This window comes from Hypanus sabinus, unplaced genomic scaffold (genome assembly GCF_030144855.1).
Source record: "Hypanus sabinus isolate sHypSab1 unplaced genomic scaffold, sHypSab1.hap1 scaffold_336, whole genome shotgun sequence".
Lineage (NCBI taxonomy): Eukaryota > Metazoa > Chordata > Chondrichthyes > Myliobatiformes > Dasyatidae > Hypanus > Hypanus sabinus.
In genome coordinates, this window is record NW_026781240.1 from 106338 (window position 1) to 128088 (window position 21751).

The 21751-nt window shown below is 44.3% G+C and overlaps 1 protein-coding gene across 7 annotated transcripts in view; it reads left to right on the forward strand.

Moving 5' to 3' along the window:
• LOC132388497 (zinc finger protein 229-like) overlaps nt 1-21751 on the forward strand; it is a 142483-nt gene that overhangs the window by 91216 nt on the left and 29516 nt on the right. For 5 of the 7 annotated variants that reach the window (XR_009510248.1, XR_009510247.1, XM_059960851.1 and 2 more), the window contains exons 1-2: nt 14166-14298; nt 16048-16198. The exons of the other annotated variants lie outside the window; for them this stretch is intronic. The gene's annotated coding sequence lies outside the window, so the exon portion shown is untranslated. Of the gene's footprint in view, nt 1-14165; nt 14299-16047; nt 16199-21751 lie in introns of those variants that run through there. 7 annotated transcript variants of the gene reach the window in all.

Below are 21751 nucleotides of genomic sequence, written 5' to 3' on the forward strand. Positions count from 1 at the left end.
CCCAAAGACAGTGTCTCATCCAATTTACTGTCTCATCTTGAATGCTGAGTGACTGAACCTTCCTGACAAACCTCCCATATGAGACTTTGTCAAGTGCCTTGCTAACGTCCATGTAGACAACATCCACTGCCTTGCCTTCATCCACTTCCCTGATAACTTCCTCGAGAGACTCTATAAGATTGGCGAGAGCCATGCTGTCTATCCTTTATCAGTCCACACCTATCCAAATACTTACAGTATATACCTGGTTCCTGCACCCACATGCCAATAAATTTCCCAGTTCTGATGTCAAGCTCACCAATGTATAAATTCCTAGTTCATTTTTACAGCCTTTCTTGAACAGCAGAACAACATTGTCTGTCCTCCAAACCTCCAGTACCTCACCTGTCACTAAGGATGATTTAAATATCTGTGCTAAGGCCCCGATAATTTCTGCACTTGTCCTCCGCAGGGTCCTAGTGAACAACTTGTCAGGCCCTGGGGATTGATCCACACTAATTTGCCTCAAACCCCTCCACCTCTGTAATCTGTACAGGGTCCATGAAGTTGATGCAGCTTTGCCTCACTTCTATAGACTCTGTGTCCATCTCCTGTGTAAATACGGATGCGAAAAAAAATCTTCCCAAATCTATGTTATCCCTTCATATGGATTACCATTCTGATCTTCCAGAGAATTATTTTTTTTTCCCTTGCAATCTTTTTGCTCTTAACATATCTGCAGATTCCCTTAGGAACCTCCTTCACCTTGTCTGCTGGGGCAAACTCATGCCTTCTTTTATTTTTTTCATAAGTGTTCACTTGAATTTCCTGTATTTCATAAGTACCCCATTTGTTCCTATCTGCCTGTACCTGGTATGCACTTCCTTTTTATTGATCTGGGAGAGGAAAGCCAAAGGGGTGATAGATCTGCATGGTGGGAGGTGGGGGTAAGGAGGGTTAAACTAAAGTTGCAGGGGGAATGGGAGCCTGAATAACAGAACAGAGAGTGGAGAGGTTGTGGAGACAGATGTTGTTCAGGCCTCAGACAAAGTCAGGAATGAAAAAGTTGAGCATGGTGCAGTGAATATGCTGAGCCCTGTATATTTCAATACAAGGAGCAGCGTAGGAAAGGTGGATGTGTTCAGGACATGGATCAACACCTGGAATCAACACTAGGATCTGGCAACTGTGGACCGGGACAGGCTGCTTTATGGCAAAGGTGTGTTTGGTAAATGGGAGGCCTTCAAAGCGAAATTTTGAAAGTAGTAAGCGGGTATGTCAGAATAAAAGGTAAAGGTAGAAACTGTAGGGAAACTCGGATTGCAAGAGATATTGAGACCCTGGTAAAGCACAAAATTGAATTACATAACAGGGATAGGCAGTCAGTTTCTTATGGAGTATAAGAAATGCAAGAGAACACATAAGAAATCAATCAGGATGGCTAAAAGATGGCATGAGGTTGCTGTCACAGAAAAGGTGAAGGATAATCCTCAGGGATTCTAGTGATAGATTAAGAGCAAAAGGATTGCAAGGCACAAAGTTGGTCCTCTGGAAGACCGGAATGGCAATCCACGTGTGGATCCAAAGCAGATGGGGGAGATCTTAAATATTTTTCCATCTCTATTTACTCAGGAGATGGACAAAGGGTCTTTGGGAGTGTGGAAACTCGGCATTAACCATTTCAACCCTGGGGAAAAAACACTCCTCTGGCCACTCACACGCTCAATACCCCTCATCATTTTATACACCAAAAAATGTCTCTAAATATAAACAAGGAAATTATACATTGTTCAATCTACTTTCCACGATTCAGTACATTTACACAGACAGGTGTGTAAAAAGGTCCCAACGAATATCAGGGACAAACAGGCCCAATTCACCATAACCACAAGCTGTTCCTGCTGCTATCATCCAGGAAACGGTACCACAGCAAAAGGACCAACAAGCCCCGGGACATCATCTTCCACCAGGCCATCAGACTGATTAATTCATGCTGATACAATTGCATTTCAATGTTGTATTGACTGTCCTATGTACAAACTATCTATTATAAATCACTATAAATTACACATTGCCCATTTAGATGGAGATGTAAGGTAAATATTTCTACTCCTCATGTTTATAAAGTATGTATCTAATAAAGTCAATTCAATTCACCCTCTCCATTATCTGTTCTGTCACTCTGGCTCCCATTCCCCCTACAACTTATTTTAACCACATTTTATTTAACCCCCTCCCCTGCTCACTACCACTAGCAAGCCTTACCACTAGGATATTCGTCCCCTCTTGTTCTGTTCCTCTAACTGACAAATCCCCTATCAGCCCTTTGACTTTCCTCTGCCAGGTAATTCCCCCCCCCCCAACAGTTTCTAAAGTGCTCTACCTGTTGTTGAGGGGGATGGCCACTAGAGTACTCTGTGATGCCTATTTAACCTCATTCCCCTTCCTGATTCTCACCCAGTTTCCTGTGTCCTGCACCTTGCGAGTAACTCACCTCTCTTCATGTCATATCTATCAACCCCTCCAACTGCTGGATGATCTGGAATTCACCCATTTCAAGTTGCAGCTCATTGAAGTGCTGGGTTACAAGCTGCACATCTTGTAGGTGAGGGCATCAGGGACACTGGAGGTCTCCCCTCTTCCCTCCAATACCCCTCTAATTTGTAGTAATCTCCCCTCTAATTTGTAATAACCAGTGTGCAGATATATCTTGCACTGTGCATTTTTTACCCAGTGACAAGACGTGCACAGTGAATTTTATATAGAGAGGTATTCATTTTAACATCTAGCAAATCACTGTCAATAGGAACTTTGATCTCCTCTGGGTTTGATCGAGTTCATCTGCACTCTCACACAACCTATGTAGCAGGCCTGGAACAGGAAATGGAGGATTTTCTCACCAAAGCTTTTGCACATTGTCCATATGTGGTTTCCTTGCTAAATTACACTTTAAAAAGTCAGATTTCCAAATATCACTCCACTTCTTCCCACTTGCAAATTCTCCAGCAACTTTTCCATCACCAAAATGCAAACAGGCATCACTAGTTTCTGTGTTCTACATATATATTCCCCCTGAACCCTCCCCCAATGACTGACGGTGGTGAACTCAGTGAATGAAATCCCAATGAATATGAAGGGAAGGGCAGTAGTCTGTCTCATTGGAGTCTGGCACATTTGTGATGTGAAAGCTACTTGTTGCCCAGGGCAAAGGTGCTTGATATCATTAAGTACCCAGAGAGAATGGTACAAAACATGTTTTCACCGGTAGAAAAGTCCAGAGCAAGAGGAGGTAGAGGAAGCAACACGCACAAAATACTGGAGGAGTTCAGCAGGCCAGGCAGCATCTACAGAAAAGAGTCCTAATGCCGATTTTCTCAATTGCTGATGTAAAAGATTTTGTTCCCTTTCTCCGAGTTCCTAATCCTTGCATTTAGATAGCTGGAGCTCAGCTCTGTCTGAGAGATCCATCGGTTCCCATTCCCTCATCAGCCGGAAGCTCCCCGGGGCCCGTGTACGGATCGTGGGGCTGAGAGAGAGGGAAGAGAACAGGACTGTCCCGGGATTGCTGGTCACGGTGTCCGAAATTCAGAGGAATTATCTCGAAATCGGTGTTTAAGATAAAAACACGGAGAATCACTCTTACCTGCAACCGACATTTTCAAAGGCTTCTGTGTACTGCGCGCATGCGTGAAACTCAGCCTGACGCCTGCGCATTTCATCAGCGCTTCAGCGCCGACGAAATTCTTAACGCATGGCCCTATGGGTAATCACGGTGCCATTAAAGATTTCTGCAAGCACCGGTTCAATGTCTATATCTCATTTTTTTTTATCTTGGGGATAGAAAAAATCTGCAGCTGTTTTAACGCAGAAAGCGGCTCCCATAACCAATATACTCAATATCAACGTGTATCTAATGCCAAAGTAAAATGCAGATATAAAACACAGTAGTTCCTGCAGTTGCTGGAAATACAGAGACGCACACACACAAAACAATTCAGAGAGCAACTAAGCAGCGGAGTACACAGGCTAGGCATGCGGAAGGGGCTCTGCCAAAACGTTTTCTATGTATTCCTCTCCAAAATTTCTGCCTGATCTGTTGATTTCCACCTGTGTTTTGCTGAAATTAACCACCTTTTTTTTCGATCAACCAGTTTCCAAATGCTTCTAATCTTTCACTTTTAACCACATCGTGCTGGTCTTATTCGTCCTCCTCCTCTGGACCCCATCTCTCTCTGCAGCCCCTGACTCAATCTGGCAAATCTTCGGTTTCTGACTCTACACCATCGAAGATTCACTCGCGAGTCTGCTGTCAGACTTTAGAGGTGCATTGTGTTACGAGACCGCAGGTTCGTTTACTGTGAGTGTCGCTTTAAGTGCCTGAGTGAGGCGGGGCTGTGACGTCAGACACAAGCTGCGGCAGCCTGAGGGAGCGGGAGCGGGAGAGGGAGACAAGCTGTTGCAACTTCAGCGTGTGACTGCTATAGGCTGCAACTCTTCCATGCCCAAAAGGTACGGTTGATCTGATCATCGGCACGCAGTACACAACGGATGTGTGACTGTCACTTCGTATCATCAATATGTGTGGATTTGCTGGAGTACCCGTGGTATCACTTTTGTTGGCCCTTACCTGGAATCGGGGTGTTCTGTGGTAACCACTTGAAGACGATATTCCTGTGACTGTCACCTGGTGATATTTCTAATCTTCGGCGACTGTTATTTCGTTTACCCAGCGTGGAATGTGTGTGGAATTCTTCATAATTGCCTTCTCTCTACATTTTCCTGTGGATTTACAAATCTCTCCTCTCACTCACTTATTCCGTGGATTACTGAACTTTTCCAATTTACCATCTGAAGACTTTAAGCATTGTTTCCCAAGCTTGATAGTTTGGGAGCTATATATACGCATAACACTGTTTATTTCATTTGATCTTTTATATTTGGAGTAGATACTGTTAGGTACCCCGTGACGGGTCAAAGAACCAGCAGAAATATAAAACACTGTGTCGTCTGGTATTGCAGTAAACTAATGCTATTTATTAGTAACTACAGCAATATAAATGCAGATATATCAAACAGGTTATCAATGATTTTATATATATATATGTGTGTGTGTGTGTGTGTGTGTGTGTGTGTGTGTGTGTGTGTGTGTGTGTGTGTGTGTGTGTGTGTGTGTGTGTGTGTGGAAATAGGAAAGCCAAGCTCCTTCACGCCTCGGGGTGAATGGATGCCGTCTTACGGTGATGAGTGAAGTTCGTTTCAGTTCGTGGGATTGAGTCGAGTAGTGATGGAGAGAGAGGGAGAGGTTTGAGTCTTCAGGTAAACTGATGCCGTCGATAGTCCCGTCGTCCTCCGAAATCCTTTGGATGTCACCGACTGTGACACTACAAACGGGACCGTTCTTCTGTGGTGGAGTTATTAACCCAGGCGACGGATGGACACACGAATAACTCCCCACCGGTCACAGCCTTTTCCTGATCGATCTTCCAAAACCCACCTTTTTCTGTGGACACAACAAAGCTCATTCAGAGTCCAAAACCATGTTTCTGGAGGTCTATCAGCGGACCTCCTACTTATCTCACCGTGCTGAGCCCCAGCTGTCCATCAAACAGTTCCTCCCTTCTCTCTCGGTAAGAACACAGAAGCTGACAGAGTCCTTATAAAAGTGGAAACAAGCTTGCAGAGAAACCATAACACCATCTCTCTCTCTCTCTCTCTCTCTCTCTCTCTCTCTCTCTCTCTCTCTCTCTCGCTCTCTCCCCCTCTCTTTCTCGCTCTCTCTCTCCCGCTCTCTCTCTCGCTCTCTCTCTCTCTCTCGCTCTCTCTCTTGCTCTCTCCCCCTCTCTTTCTCGCTCTCTCTCTCTCTCTCTCGCTCTCTCTCTCTCTCTCTCTCTCTCTCTCTCTCTCTCTCTCTCTCTCTCTCTCTCTCATGATTACAATACAACAACCATAACTACATCAGCACTCATGAACTGAACTGTATTTTGTACTTTTCCATGACAATTCATTTACCCCTAGACATCAATAGAGCTTGTTTATTATTGCTTATTATTATTCCTACACTTTTATGTTTATTACTGCTAACTTGTTTTATATGTATATTCGCATTATTGATATGGTTTTGCTTATTTTTATTAATAAACACCTTTAGTTTGGTACCACCAGACTCCACCGGATTCTTCTTTCTCTTCTGTTTAAACACCCAGTTACGGGGTACGTAACAAATTTCCTATCCCATAGAGAGGTGACTAGTTGCAACCTGTCATCTCAGGGAGAGCAAGAGGGGAACGGCAGGGATATATTTTCATATACTGATATGGAACAGAAACATGGGCAGGGTCAAGATGGGCCGAGTGGCCTCTCCAGTGAGACACGGAATTTGATACAGAGGTGATTTATATATCACAGCTCCACAATAGTAAACACCAGTCTAGTTTAAGGCTAACATCAGCAGAACAGACTCCTCCAATGCTCAGTGACCAGGGTTCAGCCCTGGGTGCGATGAGCAGCCGCAAGAACTGCAGAATCTGACAGTAACAGTCCCTCATGAACCTTCAGCTGCCTTCAGTCACCGTGTTGGTTAAACATTTCACACGGAGCTGATTTGAACTTCCTCCCTGATGTGAAGTTGTTGGTGTTGCAGCAGCTGGGATGATTGAGTAAAACACTTTGCTCACTCCGGACAGAAATGTGGCCTCTATTTATTGTGAACTCACCGGAGCATCACAAGGTGGGTTAACTGAACGAGTCTCTTCCCACACACGGAGCAGGTGAACGGCCGCTTCCCAGAGCGAAGCTGTGGATCTCGGTCTTCGGTCTTGACCCGAAACGTTGACTGCTCATTTACACGGATGCTGCCCGACCTGCTGAGTTCCTCCAGCGTCTTGTACGTGTTGCTTTGACCACAGCATCTGCAGTGTACTTTGTGTCCAAGCGCTGGTGAACTGACAGATAGAGCGGACTAAAGTGCTGTTCTGTTCGAGATTCCCATACACAAATCCTTTTAATTTTCTACACTGTTAAATGTTTACAGAGCACGTCAGTGGGTGAAGGACAACATTTCAACTGAAATAATTTTAGTCTCCATGGTGCCTTCTGATTAAAACACTGTCACATCTCAAAACAATTTAGAGGAACAAGATTTCATCTTCTAACCGGCCACATTTCCGGCATCAGGCACAACATCAAACTCTCTGCTTCCCTCTCTGTATCAAAATGGATCATTCCTCCCCTTCATCAGTCTGTGACTTGGCTCAGTTTGTCCGTCTCCTTCGCATTCTGAGCATGCGCCACACACCTACTGAGATCACATTGTATGTACACGGCTGTGACTAGAGACTTTCTGATTATTATGTCCCTCCCGGCATTTGACGGTGGTAAACTCAGAGTCAGCAATGGTATTGAACATCAGGAGTAGGTGATTAGGCTTTTCCGTTGGAGGTCGATAAACTGCCGGTAGTGTGTGTCTGGATGAGTGGGTCGTTTTCAGACTGGAAGGAGGTAGCGTTTGGAGTACCCCAGAGATCAGTCCCTGTCCACAGTTGTTCACAGTTTAACGTCCTGGCAGAGGCAGCGAGATGAGAGATGTCCCAGTCTACTGGTGACGCAGAAAGAGTGGAGTTGGGGGAGGGGAGGGTATTCACATGCAATTTCGTAGCTTTGCAATCAGTACATAGTGCACTGTGGGGCTGCAGTGGCGGGTTCCAATCTGCTAATTAGATTTGCTGACGGCACTACATTGATTGGCCTAATCCCAGATAATAACGAGGCAACCGACAGAGAAGAAGTCATCACCCCGACACAGTGGTGTCAAGAAAACAACCTCTCCCTCATTGTGACAAAAACAAAGGAACTGGTTGTGGATTACAGGAGGAATGCAGACAGGGACCAAATTCAACATTTGCAAGACTGTTGTTGATACAAAATACACATTTTAATATTGATCATGACATAATGTATTTTATATATCGATAATGACATAAAACATATTTATAGATTGTTACTGACAGAGCATCGTATAACTTGTGTTCCGTGTGTTATCTGAAAGTACTTGCCTGTGATGCTGCCACAAGTCAGTGTTTCTCTGTACCTGTACCTTCCCGTACTTGTGCACTTGGCAATAAATTCAACAGGACCTGAGAAATCTCAGTGAGATTTGATTAGTGATGATCATCTTGGCAGCTCGGTAGGTCGAATGTATGAGACAGTACACTGTTAAGTGCAAAACCCTGAACAGTGTCGATGATCAGAGGGATCTTGGACTCCAAGTTCATCGCTCCCTGAAAGAGACTGCACAGATTGACCGGGAGGTTAAGAGGGCAAAGGGCATGGTTGCCTTTATTAGTTGAATCACTGAGTTCAAAAATCGGGAAGTTGTGTTGCGGCTGTTACGAGCCTGCGGTCGGACTGTGACTGTTTCTTTAAGAGCGCCGGCGTGAGGAGGCGGGGCTATGACGTCAGTCACAGGCTGACAGCGCTGACTGTGGACTGAACAATAAGAGAGAGAGAGAGAGAGATCTGCAGACAGGCAGTCGGCCAGTCTAAAGAGAGTGAGAGAGAGACTGGAAAAGCTGATAGATTCAGTTAGTCGCAGCTGAGGCTTGGAACTCTCCTATGCCCACAAGAGTGGGTTGATCATCGGTACACGGAACCACAACGAACGTGTGTGGCTGTCAAATTCGTATAATCCATAGGAGTGGATTGTGGAATATATTGTGTTAACCCTTGCCTGGGTATGTTGTGTCGTAACCCCTGGAAGACGGTATTCCTGTGACAGGTCACTTTCGCTGATAACTCGTCTGTGGGCGGATTCAGCGGATAAGAAATTCGTCGACGGTTATTTTGAAGTAACGGCCTTTTCTCTACGTTTCACCCTGGATTACAAATATCTCTCTCCTATCATTTATTCCGTGGATTACTGAACTTTCCTACTTTACCATCTCAAGATTCTAAGCTTTGTTCCCTCAGACTCGATAGTCTGGGAGTTATATTTACACATATTATTTACATAACTTTATTTCGTTAAGTTACTATATTATGAGTAGATGCTAATAAACAGAGTGCTTTTAACATCAAAACCAGACTCCAGTGTGAACTCTATTGCTGCTGGTTCGTTTCTAAAACGTTACAGTTCGTAACACAGTTTTATAAAACTAGTTAGACCACATCTGGAGTGTTCCATACAGTTCTGGTCGCCCCCATTCTCGGAAGGATGTCGGGGCTTTGGTTAATTACGTGATATTTATCTTCTTATATTAAATCACAATTGTTAAAATCTATTGTTATGAATTAGGTTCTACTGCTACCGCAGAGACAACGAATTTCATGACATATGCCGGTGTTATTAAACCTGATTCTGATATTGATATGGGAGACCCACCACCGGTCACCTGATCCCAGTTACCGCAGATCGTAATGTGAGAGTGAAGCCTTTTCCATATATTTCCATTCCACAGAAATGACAACAATTTTCTGGATGGAATCCACTTACTTTTTCTTTAATAGGTCGTATTCATGCTGTGAAAATGAGGATTTACCTAGATTTTTATATATTTTCCAAAATATACCTATCTTTTTAACTAAAAGAAATTCGATCAAATTGATTCACTTATTTCTTCCTTTATTTGGAACAATAAGAGTCCAAGAATTAATAAGTATCATTTACAAAAATCTGAAAAAGATGGTGGGCTTGCACTTCCTAATTTAACAGTATTATTGGGATGTGAACATTAGACAATCATGTTTTCGTTTAAATTCCAAACTTAAATCTTTACCCGGTTATTAAACAATCCCTACGGATTTGGGTTCAGTTTCGTTTTTAAAAAAAATTAAAACAATTTAAGATGACTAGTTTTTTACATCGAAACTTCTCATTTATACCTTGAACAACTGACCCCCTTTTTCTCCCATGGAAAAATAAAGGGATCCATTCTTTTACAGATTTATTTTGTGATGGTCCATTATGATCTTTGAAGAGTTAATTAACAAATTTTCTCTCGCTCATACACATTTTTTGCAATATGTTCAGTTTAGACATTTTTACAACAATATTTACCTAAGATTCCTTGTTTCCAAGAATCTGATATGTTGGATACCATTTTGAAATTGAATCCCTTTGTGAAAGGTTCAATTGGCTGAATTTATAATTTATTTTTGTTACGAAACGAGAACCTATAACTCAAGATTAAACAAGATTGGGAGAGAGAACTTAATATGACCTTTGTTAATGAAGATTGGCTTCGAGTTTTGAAAAATGTAAATTCCTCTTCTGAATGTGCCAACCATTGTTTAATTCAATTTAAAACTGTTCACCGTTATTATTTAACAAAGGGGAGACGATCTAAAATATTTCCTAGTGTAGACAAATGCTGAGATAGATGTAAAACTGAAGTAGCTACTTTGTCACATATGTTCTGGTCATGTTCTTCATTAAAATCGTTTTGGAAATCTTTTTTTCTACAAGTTCTAAAGCTCTGAAAATTAATTTACAACCAAATAGATTGACTGTTCTATTTGGAATAGCTCCACATCATATTCAGGGTATTTCATCTTCAGATCAACATGTAATTGCATTTGTTACACTACTGACAAGAAGGGCTGTTTTATTAAAATGGAAAGATATTTCTTCCCCTACATTCATTGAATCGTTTTCTCAAGGAATGTTATGTCTTAGTTAGGAAAAAATAGTAGAACATTTGATCCTCGATTCGATTTAGAGAGAAGATGGGGCTCTTTTGCCAAATATTGTCATTTAATTTGAATTATGCTATATGGTTTCCGTCCGATTTTATTTTTTTTATATAAATGTGATATGACGGTTGATGATTCTTTTTAAAAATATTTAGATGATGGTCAAACGTTTTGCTCCGGAGGGTTCATTCCTAATGGATTTCCCCCCTTTTTTTTTGCGGTTACTGGGTTTTTCCCGAGTAAGATGGGATACTTTTTTTCTTTTATTTTTCTATATATATATATTTCCATTCTTATATTTTACGATCAGTTTTTTTCAGCTTTGTTAATTGTACGTTTTGACGTTTTGCATCATTTTATAGCTGTAGAAGATTATGCATCAATAAAAAAGATTCTAAAAATGAAAAATGAAATTGGCAAAACAATCACTAGACATATGGTGCAGAGTCACGTCGAGTTACATTGTGAGGCCGAGTCCATTTTTTCATTCATTTGGCTTATAACCACAGACAGGAAGCCACCCTTCAGCCTGGTGTTACGCGCTTTAAAGCTTTTGTATCTCTCCGCCAATGTGGGAGCGGGTTTGCAGCAAGAATGTCCAGGTTATGAGGTTCTTTGTGTACATGGCCTGTTTTTCCGAGGCAGGGGAAGTGTAGGAAGAGTCCATGGAGAGGAGGCTTGTTTCTCTGATGTTCTCTGCAGTTCCTTGCAGTCATAGGCAGAGCAGTAGCCATACAAAGCCGTGAAGTATCGACAAGAAGCTCAGAGACCTCGGCCTTCACCCTGCCTTGTGTAGCTGGATCCTGGACTTCCTGTCAGATCACCGGCAGGTGGTAAGAGTGGGCTCCATCTCCTCTGTCTCTCTGACCCTCAGCACACTTACCCCACACGGGTGTCTCTTTGCCCCCTCCTTTATTCTCTGTATTCTCATGACATGTCGCCACCCACAGCTCCAATCTGTTAATTAAATTTGCTGACTACACTACACTGACTGGCCTAAACTCAAATAATAACGAGGCAGCCTACAGAGAAGAAGTCATCACCCCGACACAGTGGTGTCAAGAAAACAACCTCTCCCTCATTGTGACAAAAACAAAGGAGCTGGTTGTGGATTACAGGAGGAATGGAGACAGGGACCAAATTCAATATCTCCAAGTCTGTTATTGAGACAAAATGCACATTTTAATATTGATCATGACACAAAGTATTTTATACATTGCTAATGACATAAATCATATTTACAGATTGTTACTGACAGAGAATCGTATAATTTGTGTTCCGTGTGTTAACAGAATGTGTCACGTTCTCCTTCGCGTGTCACGAACGCCGAATTTAACGTCGAGATAAACCACAGTTAATAAGAACCAGATCGCAGCAAGATTAACCATTTACTGTTCACTCTTCACATTAGCATATGGTGAAAACTGTTGATAAAACAATACAAGATTGATACAGTATTTGTTCCTTCCTTAATATCACATTTCAAGTGTAAATACTTGCAAAGGTGACTATAACTACATTACACTAAGGTGCAGTATACAGGGAGAGTTTACCTGCTCCATTGACTATTTTAATACACTTCCATGCAAACTATCCGCGACTCTTTAACTAACGAAAGCATAAACATTATCTACCGTCGTTACTTCTAACAGGATCGGCATTAACATCTTAGTTCAATATATCGATTATCTATTAACTTACAGCGTTGCTCTCACTGTGATTTCTCATGCCTGCAAAACAACTTCTGCTCGGGTCTGACTCGTGGTAAGCCCCCACCCTCGCGTTAATTTCAAACCGGTATTTTCCCACAAGACGCGGCGAAACCGGATGTGACGTCATCGCATGCCGATATATTTTACATGCAATGAATATACTTTGAACACTTCTAATTCTAACTAGAAAACACTATCGAATGAATTACTAAGCGGAAATATTATAAACTAAATAACTGTCGTAAAGACAGCACAGAATGTACTTGCCTGTGATGCCACAAGTTAGTGTTTCTCTGTCCCTGTACCTTCCCGTACTTGTGCAATTGGCAATAAAATCAACAGGACCTGAGAAATCTCAGTGAGATTTGATTAGTGACGATCATCTTGGCAGCTCGGTAGGTCGAATGTGGAGAGACAGTACACTGTTAAATGCAAATCCCTGAACAATGTCGATGATCAGAGGGTTTTTAGACTCGAAGTTCATCGCTCCCTGAAAGAGACTGCACAGATTGATCGGGTGGTTAAGAAGGCAAAAGACATGGTTGTCATTATTAGTTGAAACATTGAGTTCAAAGGTCGTACTGTGACTGTTTCTTTAAGAGCGCCGGCGTGAGGAGGCGGGGCTATGACGTCAGTCACAGGCTGACAGCGCTGACTGTGGACTGAACAAGAGAGAGAGAGAGAGAGAGAGAGAGAGAGACTGGAAAAGCTGATCGCTTCAGTTAGTCGCAGCTGAGGCTTGGAATTCTCCTATGCCCACAAGAGTGGGTTAATCATCTGTACACGGAACCACAACGAATGTCTGTGGCTGTCACTTCGTATAATCCATAGGAGTGGCTTTTGGAATATCTTGTGTTAATCCTTGCCTGGGTATGTTGTGTGGTAACCCCTGGAAGACGGTATTCCTCTGACAGGTCACTTTCGCTGATAACTCGTATGTGGACGGATTCAACGGATAAGAACTTCGTCGACGGTTATTTTGAAGTAACGGCCTTTTCTCTACGTTTCACCCTGGATTACAAATATCTCTCTCCCATCATTTATTCCGTGGATTACTGAACTTTCCTAATTTACCATCTCAAGACTCTAAGCTTTGTTCCCTTACGTTCGAGAGTCTGGTAATTATATTTATACATATATGCACTTAACACTGGTAACTTTCCTTTATTTCGTTGTTACTATATTTGTAAGTCGATACTACTAAAGACAATGGCTTTAACATCAAAACCAGACTCCAGTGTGAACTCTATTGCTGCTGGTTCGTTTCTAAAACGTTACAGCTCATAACACTTTTTTATAGAACTAGTTAGAGCACATCTGGAGTGTGTCATACAGTTCTGGTCGCCCCCATTCTCGGAAGGATGTCGGGGCTTTGGACAGGGCACAGAAGAGCTTTACCAGGACACTGCCTGGATTAGAGGGCATGAGCTATAACGAGAGGCTGGACAAACTTGTGTTGTTTTCTCCAGAGCGGCGCAGGCTGGGGTGAGAGTGGATGGACGTTCATAAGATCACGAGAGGAATAGATAGAGTGGACAGACGATATATTTTTCCTGGGGGTTGAAATGTCTAATACATTTAAGGTGAGAGGAGATGTGAGCGGCAAGTTTGCTTCTTTCCACAGACTAATGAGTAGCTGGAGTCTCTGCCTGGGGGGAGGGGGGGAGGTGTCACCAATCCTGACACGTGATCCCGTTTGCCCCTCCCATTTAACCGCAGATGGGCAACATCTGCGCGTCTGTTACCGAGGCCCCGCCTCCCGATGATGTAACAATCTCTTCGCGCATTTTCACAGTCTCCGGGTGGACGGTGTTATCCTCTCCGCTCAGAGCTGAAGTGGGTCGGCTGTGTGATCGGGAAAGACTTTCGTCTCTTCCGTCGGGATCACTGTTTGGGGGCCGAAGATATCACTTTCCCATCGGTAAGTACTGAGCCGGATCCCGAGCGGGGAGATCCGATGTTGGCCGTGAGCCCCGAACTGAGGGCCAGTTAATCATTTATTTTCCAGTTATCTGGGCTCGTCAGAAATGTGTCGACTCCACTTAATCTGCATTAAACGATCCAAACAGGAGCACAGGCTGTCTGTTTCTGCAGAATTTAAATAGAAGTCCCGCCGACAGGTCACGTGACGCTGTGTGTTGCAGATTCGCCCCGCCCTCCGCGTTGTCACACAAGATCACGTGGTGTGATTTTGGCCACTGAGTCCCATTAATTTCCCGAACACGTCTCGCTTCCAAAGGCTCCTCGCTTTTGTCCTGGAGCTTTATGGCTGTTGTGTCTTCTCCCGGACTGGGGTGGGTGAGAAAGGAGAACGTCCCAGGTTGTGGGAATCTTTTATTTCACTGCCTGCTTTACCGAGGACTGATCTGGATCCAAAAGACTGTGCAGTTCCTCTCAGTCACGGGCGGAGCAGTTACCATGCAAAGCGTGAAGTGTCCGGATGGGAAACTTCCTATGGTGTGTTGATAAAAAGTTGGTGAGGGTCAAAGTATATATGACAAAGTTCTAGTTGTATCTTCTAACTTTGTCATTTTTGAATCTTTCATACAGTAGTATGTATAATTAATTCAGTAGCTGTGGTGTGTTCTGACGTCTCCGGACCGGCTTTTCCGTGTTTACAACAGTAGAAATAGACCCGTGAGTCTGGTGTTCAAACTGTGTGAGCGGACCCCTCACTGTCACCAGTCTGTCACTCGGTGGAAATCAGGCAGAATCTCAAGTTGCACTAAAAACGAAATGTTTGAAGTCATTCTGACGAAACGTCATTAACCTGAATTGTAAAGTTTGTTCCCCTCCTCGCAGCTGTTCCTTACCTGCTGAGTGTTTCTGGTAATTCCACTTTCTTTTTATTACATTTAACCTGGAAATGGAAATGACTCGATCTGTGATAGTAGAACAGTAAAGAAAGCAGAACTTTTCCCTGTCAATTATCCTGGTACCAGTTTGTCTGTTATTGCTGGAAATGTGTTCAGTACAGTTGTTGCTAATGAGGTTCACATGAATAATCTCAGGAATGATCGGCTTTATGTGTGAGGAGCATTTGATGGTTCTGGACCTGTGCTGGATGGAGTTCAGAGGGACAGTGGGGTTTGTGGAGGCGAGCTTTGGTTATGTAAACCTACCGAATGCTGAACAGCCTGGATACAGTGGACATGGAGAGGATGTTTCCATTAGACGGAGAGTCTGTGATCTGACAGCACAATCTCAGAATAAAGATGCTTCCAGTTAAAATTCAGTTGCAAATTTTTTTTTGCCATTAGGTGTCCGAAGTGTGGAATTTGTTGCCACAGAGGTTGGTTGAGGCTGTGATTTGGGTATATTTATGACAGAGATTAATATATTCAAGATTGCTAAATAGCTTCAGGGTGACAGGAGGAAGGTAGGAATATAGTGTGGGAATAAAAATCAGCCGTGTTTGAGTGGTGGATCAGATTAGATGGATCAAATCACCTAATTCTGTTCCTTATGTCTTACCATGACTGAATGATGGCTCCTTCTTATCCCATATTCTTTTGTGTCATGTGAGGGACAATAAAAGATTGTTCACTGAGATCATTATATCTGCCTTCAACGTTTAAATTTCAGTGAGTTTTGTTCCTAGTAACATTAAGCAGAAATGTTTGGTCCTCCTTTGTATTGTTAATGTGCTTCATTATCTTTCATGTTAAAGTTAGACCTGCAGTGAGAGATTTATTGGAAGAAAACCCAGGACTGAAGATGAGGGAACAGCAACAAGTGAACCAGCCCAAGGATTGAGAGCATCGACTGGAGAGAACCCATCTGACTCGGAGATTCCAGTGATTCAGTCAGGAGAAAGTTTGGTGAGTCTCCTTTACTCAAACACTGGTCCTTTAGACATTACATACCTGCACAAGGGAAGGTAGGAGTGAGACTGTATGTGCTCTGAAGAACCATTTATGCCTCTGTCAGACCCGGTTGCAATTAGTCCAGGTCTGGTACTGTTCTTCCAGCAGCCCAGCCCTTTGAAACCAATCCCATTCTGTGGAAGTTGAATCTGGAGAGAGTCTCTCAGAGACTGTATTAGTACAAACTCTTTATTTCAAGTACCTGGGGCTTACTCAGTTAGTCACTCAAACAGGAACAGTCAATGACTGTTCCCACCCAATCCACTAACTGACTAACAATTCCCCTTCACCACAGATATATCCATCCAGATACTCCACACACTAGACAGGCTGGAACCAAAGTTATTTACTACGACAGGCTGGAGCCCCTAAAGACAAATGACAAAATAGTCATAATGGCTTACACACACAGAACAGACTGAAACTGTCCTATCTCTGCGCATGAACACACAAGGTGATGAGTGTCCTGAAAACCTAGCTAGCTACCCTCAAGAAGAAATATGGCTCAGCATGGCTTAGTACATCTGTTGATCATCAGCAGTTTCTTTCAGAAAAACAGGCTGTTATAGTTTAACGAAGTGTTAAACCATACTTCATTATTCCCTCCTTTTTGATCATTAAATGAGCAACAAAACAGTAATTTTTTACAGAGAAAGCAACCAAGTACAGCTTTGACTTCTCAGTGGGAAAAACAGCATACATCAGTAATTATAACAATGATACGTACAACTATTAGGACATAATGCAATATCATGCTCAACATATTACAAACAGGCCTTCGAAGATCACTTTTTCGACCCTTCCGTGAACCCGTGTAAATCCTGCCCTACTCTCTTGATGCTGTCAGTCTCCTTGGCAGTGTGCTGGGAGAGGGATGTAACGTTAGTAGACTCATCAGGGATATAGGTGCAGCATTCTGTGTCAATAATAGCACAAGTTCCCCCTTTCTCAGCGAGGATAAAATCTAAAGTCGTACGATTCTGTACGACTGTTTGCCAGATTGCAATCATTTCAGTGGGTATTTCTGTTACTTGGGCCTGTGTTTCTGTCACAGGGCCCCTGCAGTATTGAGGCCAGGTCCTCAAGTGCTGTAGTCAAATTGATTATCTCTTGTGAATTCCCGGCTACTCCATAGGAGAGAAAAACTATCATTAAAGATCGCTCAGTCTCAGTTATTCCTCTCCGCTGCTGGGCACCTGCAGTTATGGCCAGGAAGCATGTTTCCCAGTGTAGGAAGTTCTGTTTGGTGGGGGCCTGAGATACATCTGTCAAAACACTGTGTCTGTCCGGGCCCCTAGTTCTACCCATTTGGCATAAGTGTGACAGAGACAGGAAAATCTTAACTGGATGCTGGGGTGAGCCCTCTCAAAGACATAAACACAAACACCACTGTTACGCACCCGTAATGGTTTAAATGAACCAGCAGCTATAGACAACACCTGGAGTCCAGTTTTGATGTTAAAAGCACTGTCTTTATTAGTATCTACTTGTATAACAACTTAAGCAAAATAATCTGAAGTTAAAGGTGTTATGAGTACACATATGTGTAAATATAACTCCCAAACCACTGAGCTCAGGGAATACCAAGCTCAAAGTCTTGGGATGGTGAAGCATGAAAGTTCAGTTAAGCCATGGAATAAATGATAAGAGAGAGATTTTTAATCCAAGGTGAATGTCGAGAGAAGGCAACTACGCTGAATTCCACAAATTCCACGGTGGTAAAACAGGATAACAGTCGCTGTAGGTCTTATCCATCGTTGCTCTAAATCCACATACAAAATATCACCAAAATTAGCTTATCACAGGGATAAGTCTTCAAAGGGAATGACCACCCAAGCAAGGGTTAACACACAGGTAGATTCCGCAAGGTACTCCCAATCCAGATCCAACACACAAAGTATTACCGACAGTGATTTCCACAGAATATCCCTTCTCACAAGTGGTTACCACAGAACACACCCGAATTCTGCTAAGGGTTAACAAAAGTGGTAGCCACGAGATACTCCAACAAAATCCCCACTTGGATTATACGAATTATCACCAACAGTGATTTGTCACAGGAGTACCTCTTCAAGTGAATTACCACACCCAGGCAAGGGTTAGCACAAGTGGTCCACACAGGACACTCCCAAACCAACAGATCCACTCCAATGGATCAAACAAAGTGACAATCACACATTCGGTATACAATGGATGAATAATCCTTGCTTCAATGAAACAAACTGGGATGTGTAAACATGCTGTGTGGTCAAGTTCCAGCGTGCGTTCGTGTTCTCTCTCTCTCTCTCTCTCTCTCTCCCTCTCTCCCTCCCTCTCTCCCTCCCTCTCTCCCTCCCTCTCTCCCTCCCTCTCTCCCTCCCTCTCTCCCTCCCTCTCTCCCTCCCTCTCTCCCTCCCTCTCTCCCTCCCTCTCTCCCTCCCTCTCTCCCTCCCTCTCTCCCTCCCTCTCTCCCTCCCTCTCTCCCTCCCTCTCTCCCTCCCTCTCTCCCTCCCTCTCTCCCTCCCTCTCTCCCTCCCTCTCTCCCTCCCTCTCTCCCTCCCTCTCTCCCTCCCTTTCTCCCTCCCTCTCTCCCTCCCTCTCTCCCTCCCTCTCTCCCTCCCTCTCTCCCTCCCTCTCTCCCTCCCTCCCTCCCTCCCTCCCTCCCTCCCTCTCTCCCTCCCTCTCTCCCTCCCTCTCTCCCTCCCTCTCTCCCTCCCTCTCTCCCTCCCTCTCTCCCTCCCTCTCTCCCTCCCTCTCTCCCTCCCTCTCTCCCTCTCCCCCCTCTCTCCCTCTCCCCCCTCTCTCCCTCTCCCCCCTCTCTCCCTCTCCCCCCTCTCTCTCTCTCCCCCCTCTCTCTCTCTCCCCCCTCTCTCTCTCTCCCTGTCTTTCCCCCTCTCCCCAAGAAATCTGCCGGCTGACGTCACTCAGGCACTATCTCTTAAAATGACAATCCACGGCAAGAAACCTAGAGGTTCATCACTCTCCACTATCAACCAATACAATTTCCTTTAGTCCGAGAGAGTCCTTCTACTTAGTTCCTTCAGTAACATCTTTGCAGTCTCTTCAATGTATTGCCCCTTCAGTTTCACAGCCGTCGGAGTGGTCAGTAACACTTCATATGGTCCTCTCCACCGAGGTCCAACTTTCCCTCAGTCCCAGTTCCTGATCAGGATAAATTCCCAGGTTCTATGGTGGGATAGTCACTCCTCTCTGCAAGGTAGTTCTCTTCCTTGTAAGCTTGTCATACCTGTGAATGTAACGCTTGGAAAATTTTGGTTAGTTGGCATATTTATTTCTGCATCTCTTCCAATATCTAATTTTGCTGGTAGGCTTTCTGGGAACAATGGTGCACAAGGTATTGGTCCCCAGGATATCCTCATGGGCCATCCATAAATGTTTTAAACTGGTGACAACCCCGCTTTCCCCTATGGGGTAACCCTAGTGGAATAGGGCTAATGGTCGGACCTTCAACCAAGTGAGTCCAGCCTCCACCGTTAGTTTGGCCAATTTACTCTTCAGAGTGCCATTGGCTCTCTCCACTCTGCCAGCAGCCCGTGGGTGGTGTACACAGTGGAACTGTTGCTTGATCGCTAGTTCGTTACATACCCCTTCGTTTACTTTCACTACAAAGTGTGGGCCATTGGTAATTCAATAAAATCAAATTGTAGACAGAAAAACGTCCACCTGTTAAGGGACTCGTACCTGCTGTGCAGGGTGCAGGCTACCAACCATTCCCTCCTTTCCCAGGGGTGGTAAATCATGTATATAATCAGCCAATATTGGTAAAAACTGTGTAGGAACACAAACCTGTCCCGTTGGGGTAATCCAAAAAGCTAGGTCAGGGTCTTTCTGGCACCCCATCTGGGACCACAGTTTGCGCTCTTCCTCAGAGGCGTCCCCCTGAAAATTATGTACCTCCCACATGTCTGGCAAACCCGTTCTGCTTTAGTCATGGAGGGTTGCTTGACGGGGAACCCGAGGAAGCTACAACTACTGAGGATAGTGCCGCACTTTTCACTGTTTGATCTGCTAGAGCATTGTGTTTAGTGACACAGTCGGACATGCGTGTGTGGGCTGCACATTTCATAATAGCCAAAACTCGAGGTAGCTGTACAGCGGTGTGTAAGTTGTTTACAAAGGTGACATTACTAATGGGGTGGCCAGAGGAAGTCAGGAATCCCCATGTTCCCAGAGAGCCCCGTAGTCATGTACAATCCCAAATGCATAATGGGAGTCTGTGTAAACGTTCCCACTTTCGTCTGTTGCCCCAGCAACAGAGCACGAGTCAGAGCAAACAGCTCAGCCTTCTGCGCGGAGACAGCTGCTTCAAAAGAGGCCTGTTCAATTACTTCACTGTCCGTCACTATTGCATCGTTTCCCTGCTGGATCCACAAAAGAGCTTCCATCCTCATAAAATTGATTCGGGCTAGAGGGGGTATTGTGGAATGGATGGGAGAGTCTGTCCTTTCACTGTGATCCGGACGGGCTAGAGGGGATATTGTGGAATGGATGGGAGAGTCTGTCCTTTCACAGTGATCCAGACGGGCCAGAGTGGGTATTGTGGAATGGATGGGAGAGTCTGTCCTTTCACTGTGATCCGGATGGGCTAGAGGGGGTATTGTGGAATGGATGGGAGAGTCTGTCCTTCTTTCACAGTGATCTGGACAGGGGTTCAGTTGGTGTGACCGACTTCATGGCCTGAATTTGCTCAGAGATGGGGTATAGCATCTTGGGATCGGTCAATATTAAAAGTGTGTCTCACCAGATGTCCCGCCTTCACCTCAGACTCCTTCCAGTATCGGAGTTGGACCGCAGCCAAGTCTTGCCAGTCTCCCTCGGTGCTGGAGGCTTGTTTCAGCAAGGTGTAGGCAATGGACTCTAGGCTCTTTGGCTTGAACCCAGGGCAAACCCTAATGGTGGTATTGGGAACCACCAGTCCTGTCTGTCGCCAAAAGAAATCTGGAACTTTGGCCAGAAATGCAGTACGGTCTCTTCCTTTATCCTCTCCAATCACCGTGACTGGGAATTTCTGTCCCTCGGGGTGCATAATATTGGCTTTCCTCAGTTAAGCACCACGAAGGGTCATAACACAGAGTCACATGAGAGCTGGCCACTGGCAGAAGGGGTTCAAATGTACTGGAGTCCAGATAAAGTGCCCACCACTGGGTGGTCAGAGGAAGCTATCAGTTGTTCACAGTTCCAGCATGATATCCTTGTCCGAGCATAGAATCTCAACTTCCAAAGGACAGAACAAGTCTCTCCCTGCAAGATTAAACCCCCGTCTGGTGGTGACAGTAACTGAAACCTCACGCTGGTTCCCCTGGAATTCCACCTGCAGTGGCTGGGTTCGTGAATACGTACGTTCCGTGCCTCTGAACCCAGACAGAGTGATTGTAGCGTCTGATAGCTGGAATCCCTTTTCCGATACTGTTTCCTGTTTGAGAGTGGTTGTGGTTGCCCCATATCAATCATAAACGGAATTGAAATTCCAGCACCTGTCAATATTACACTGGGCTCTTCCTGAGGGGT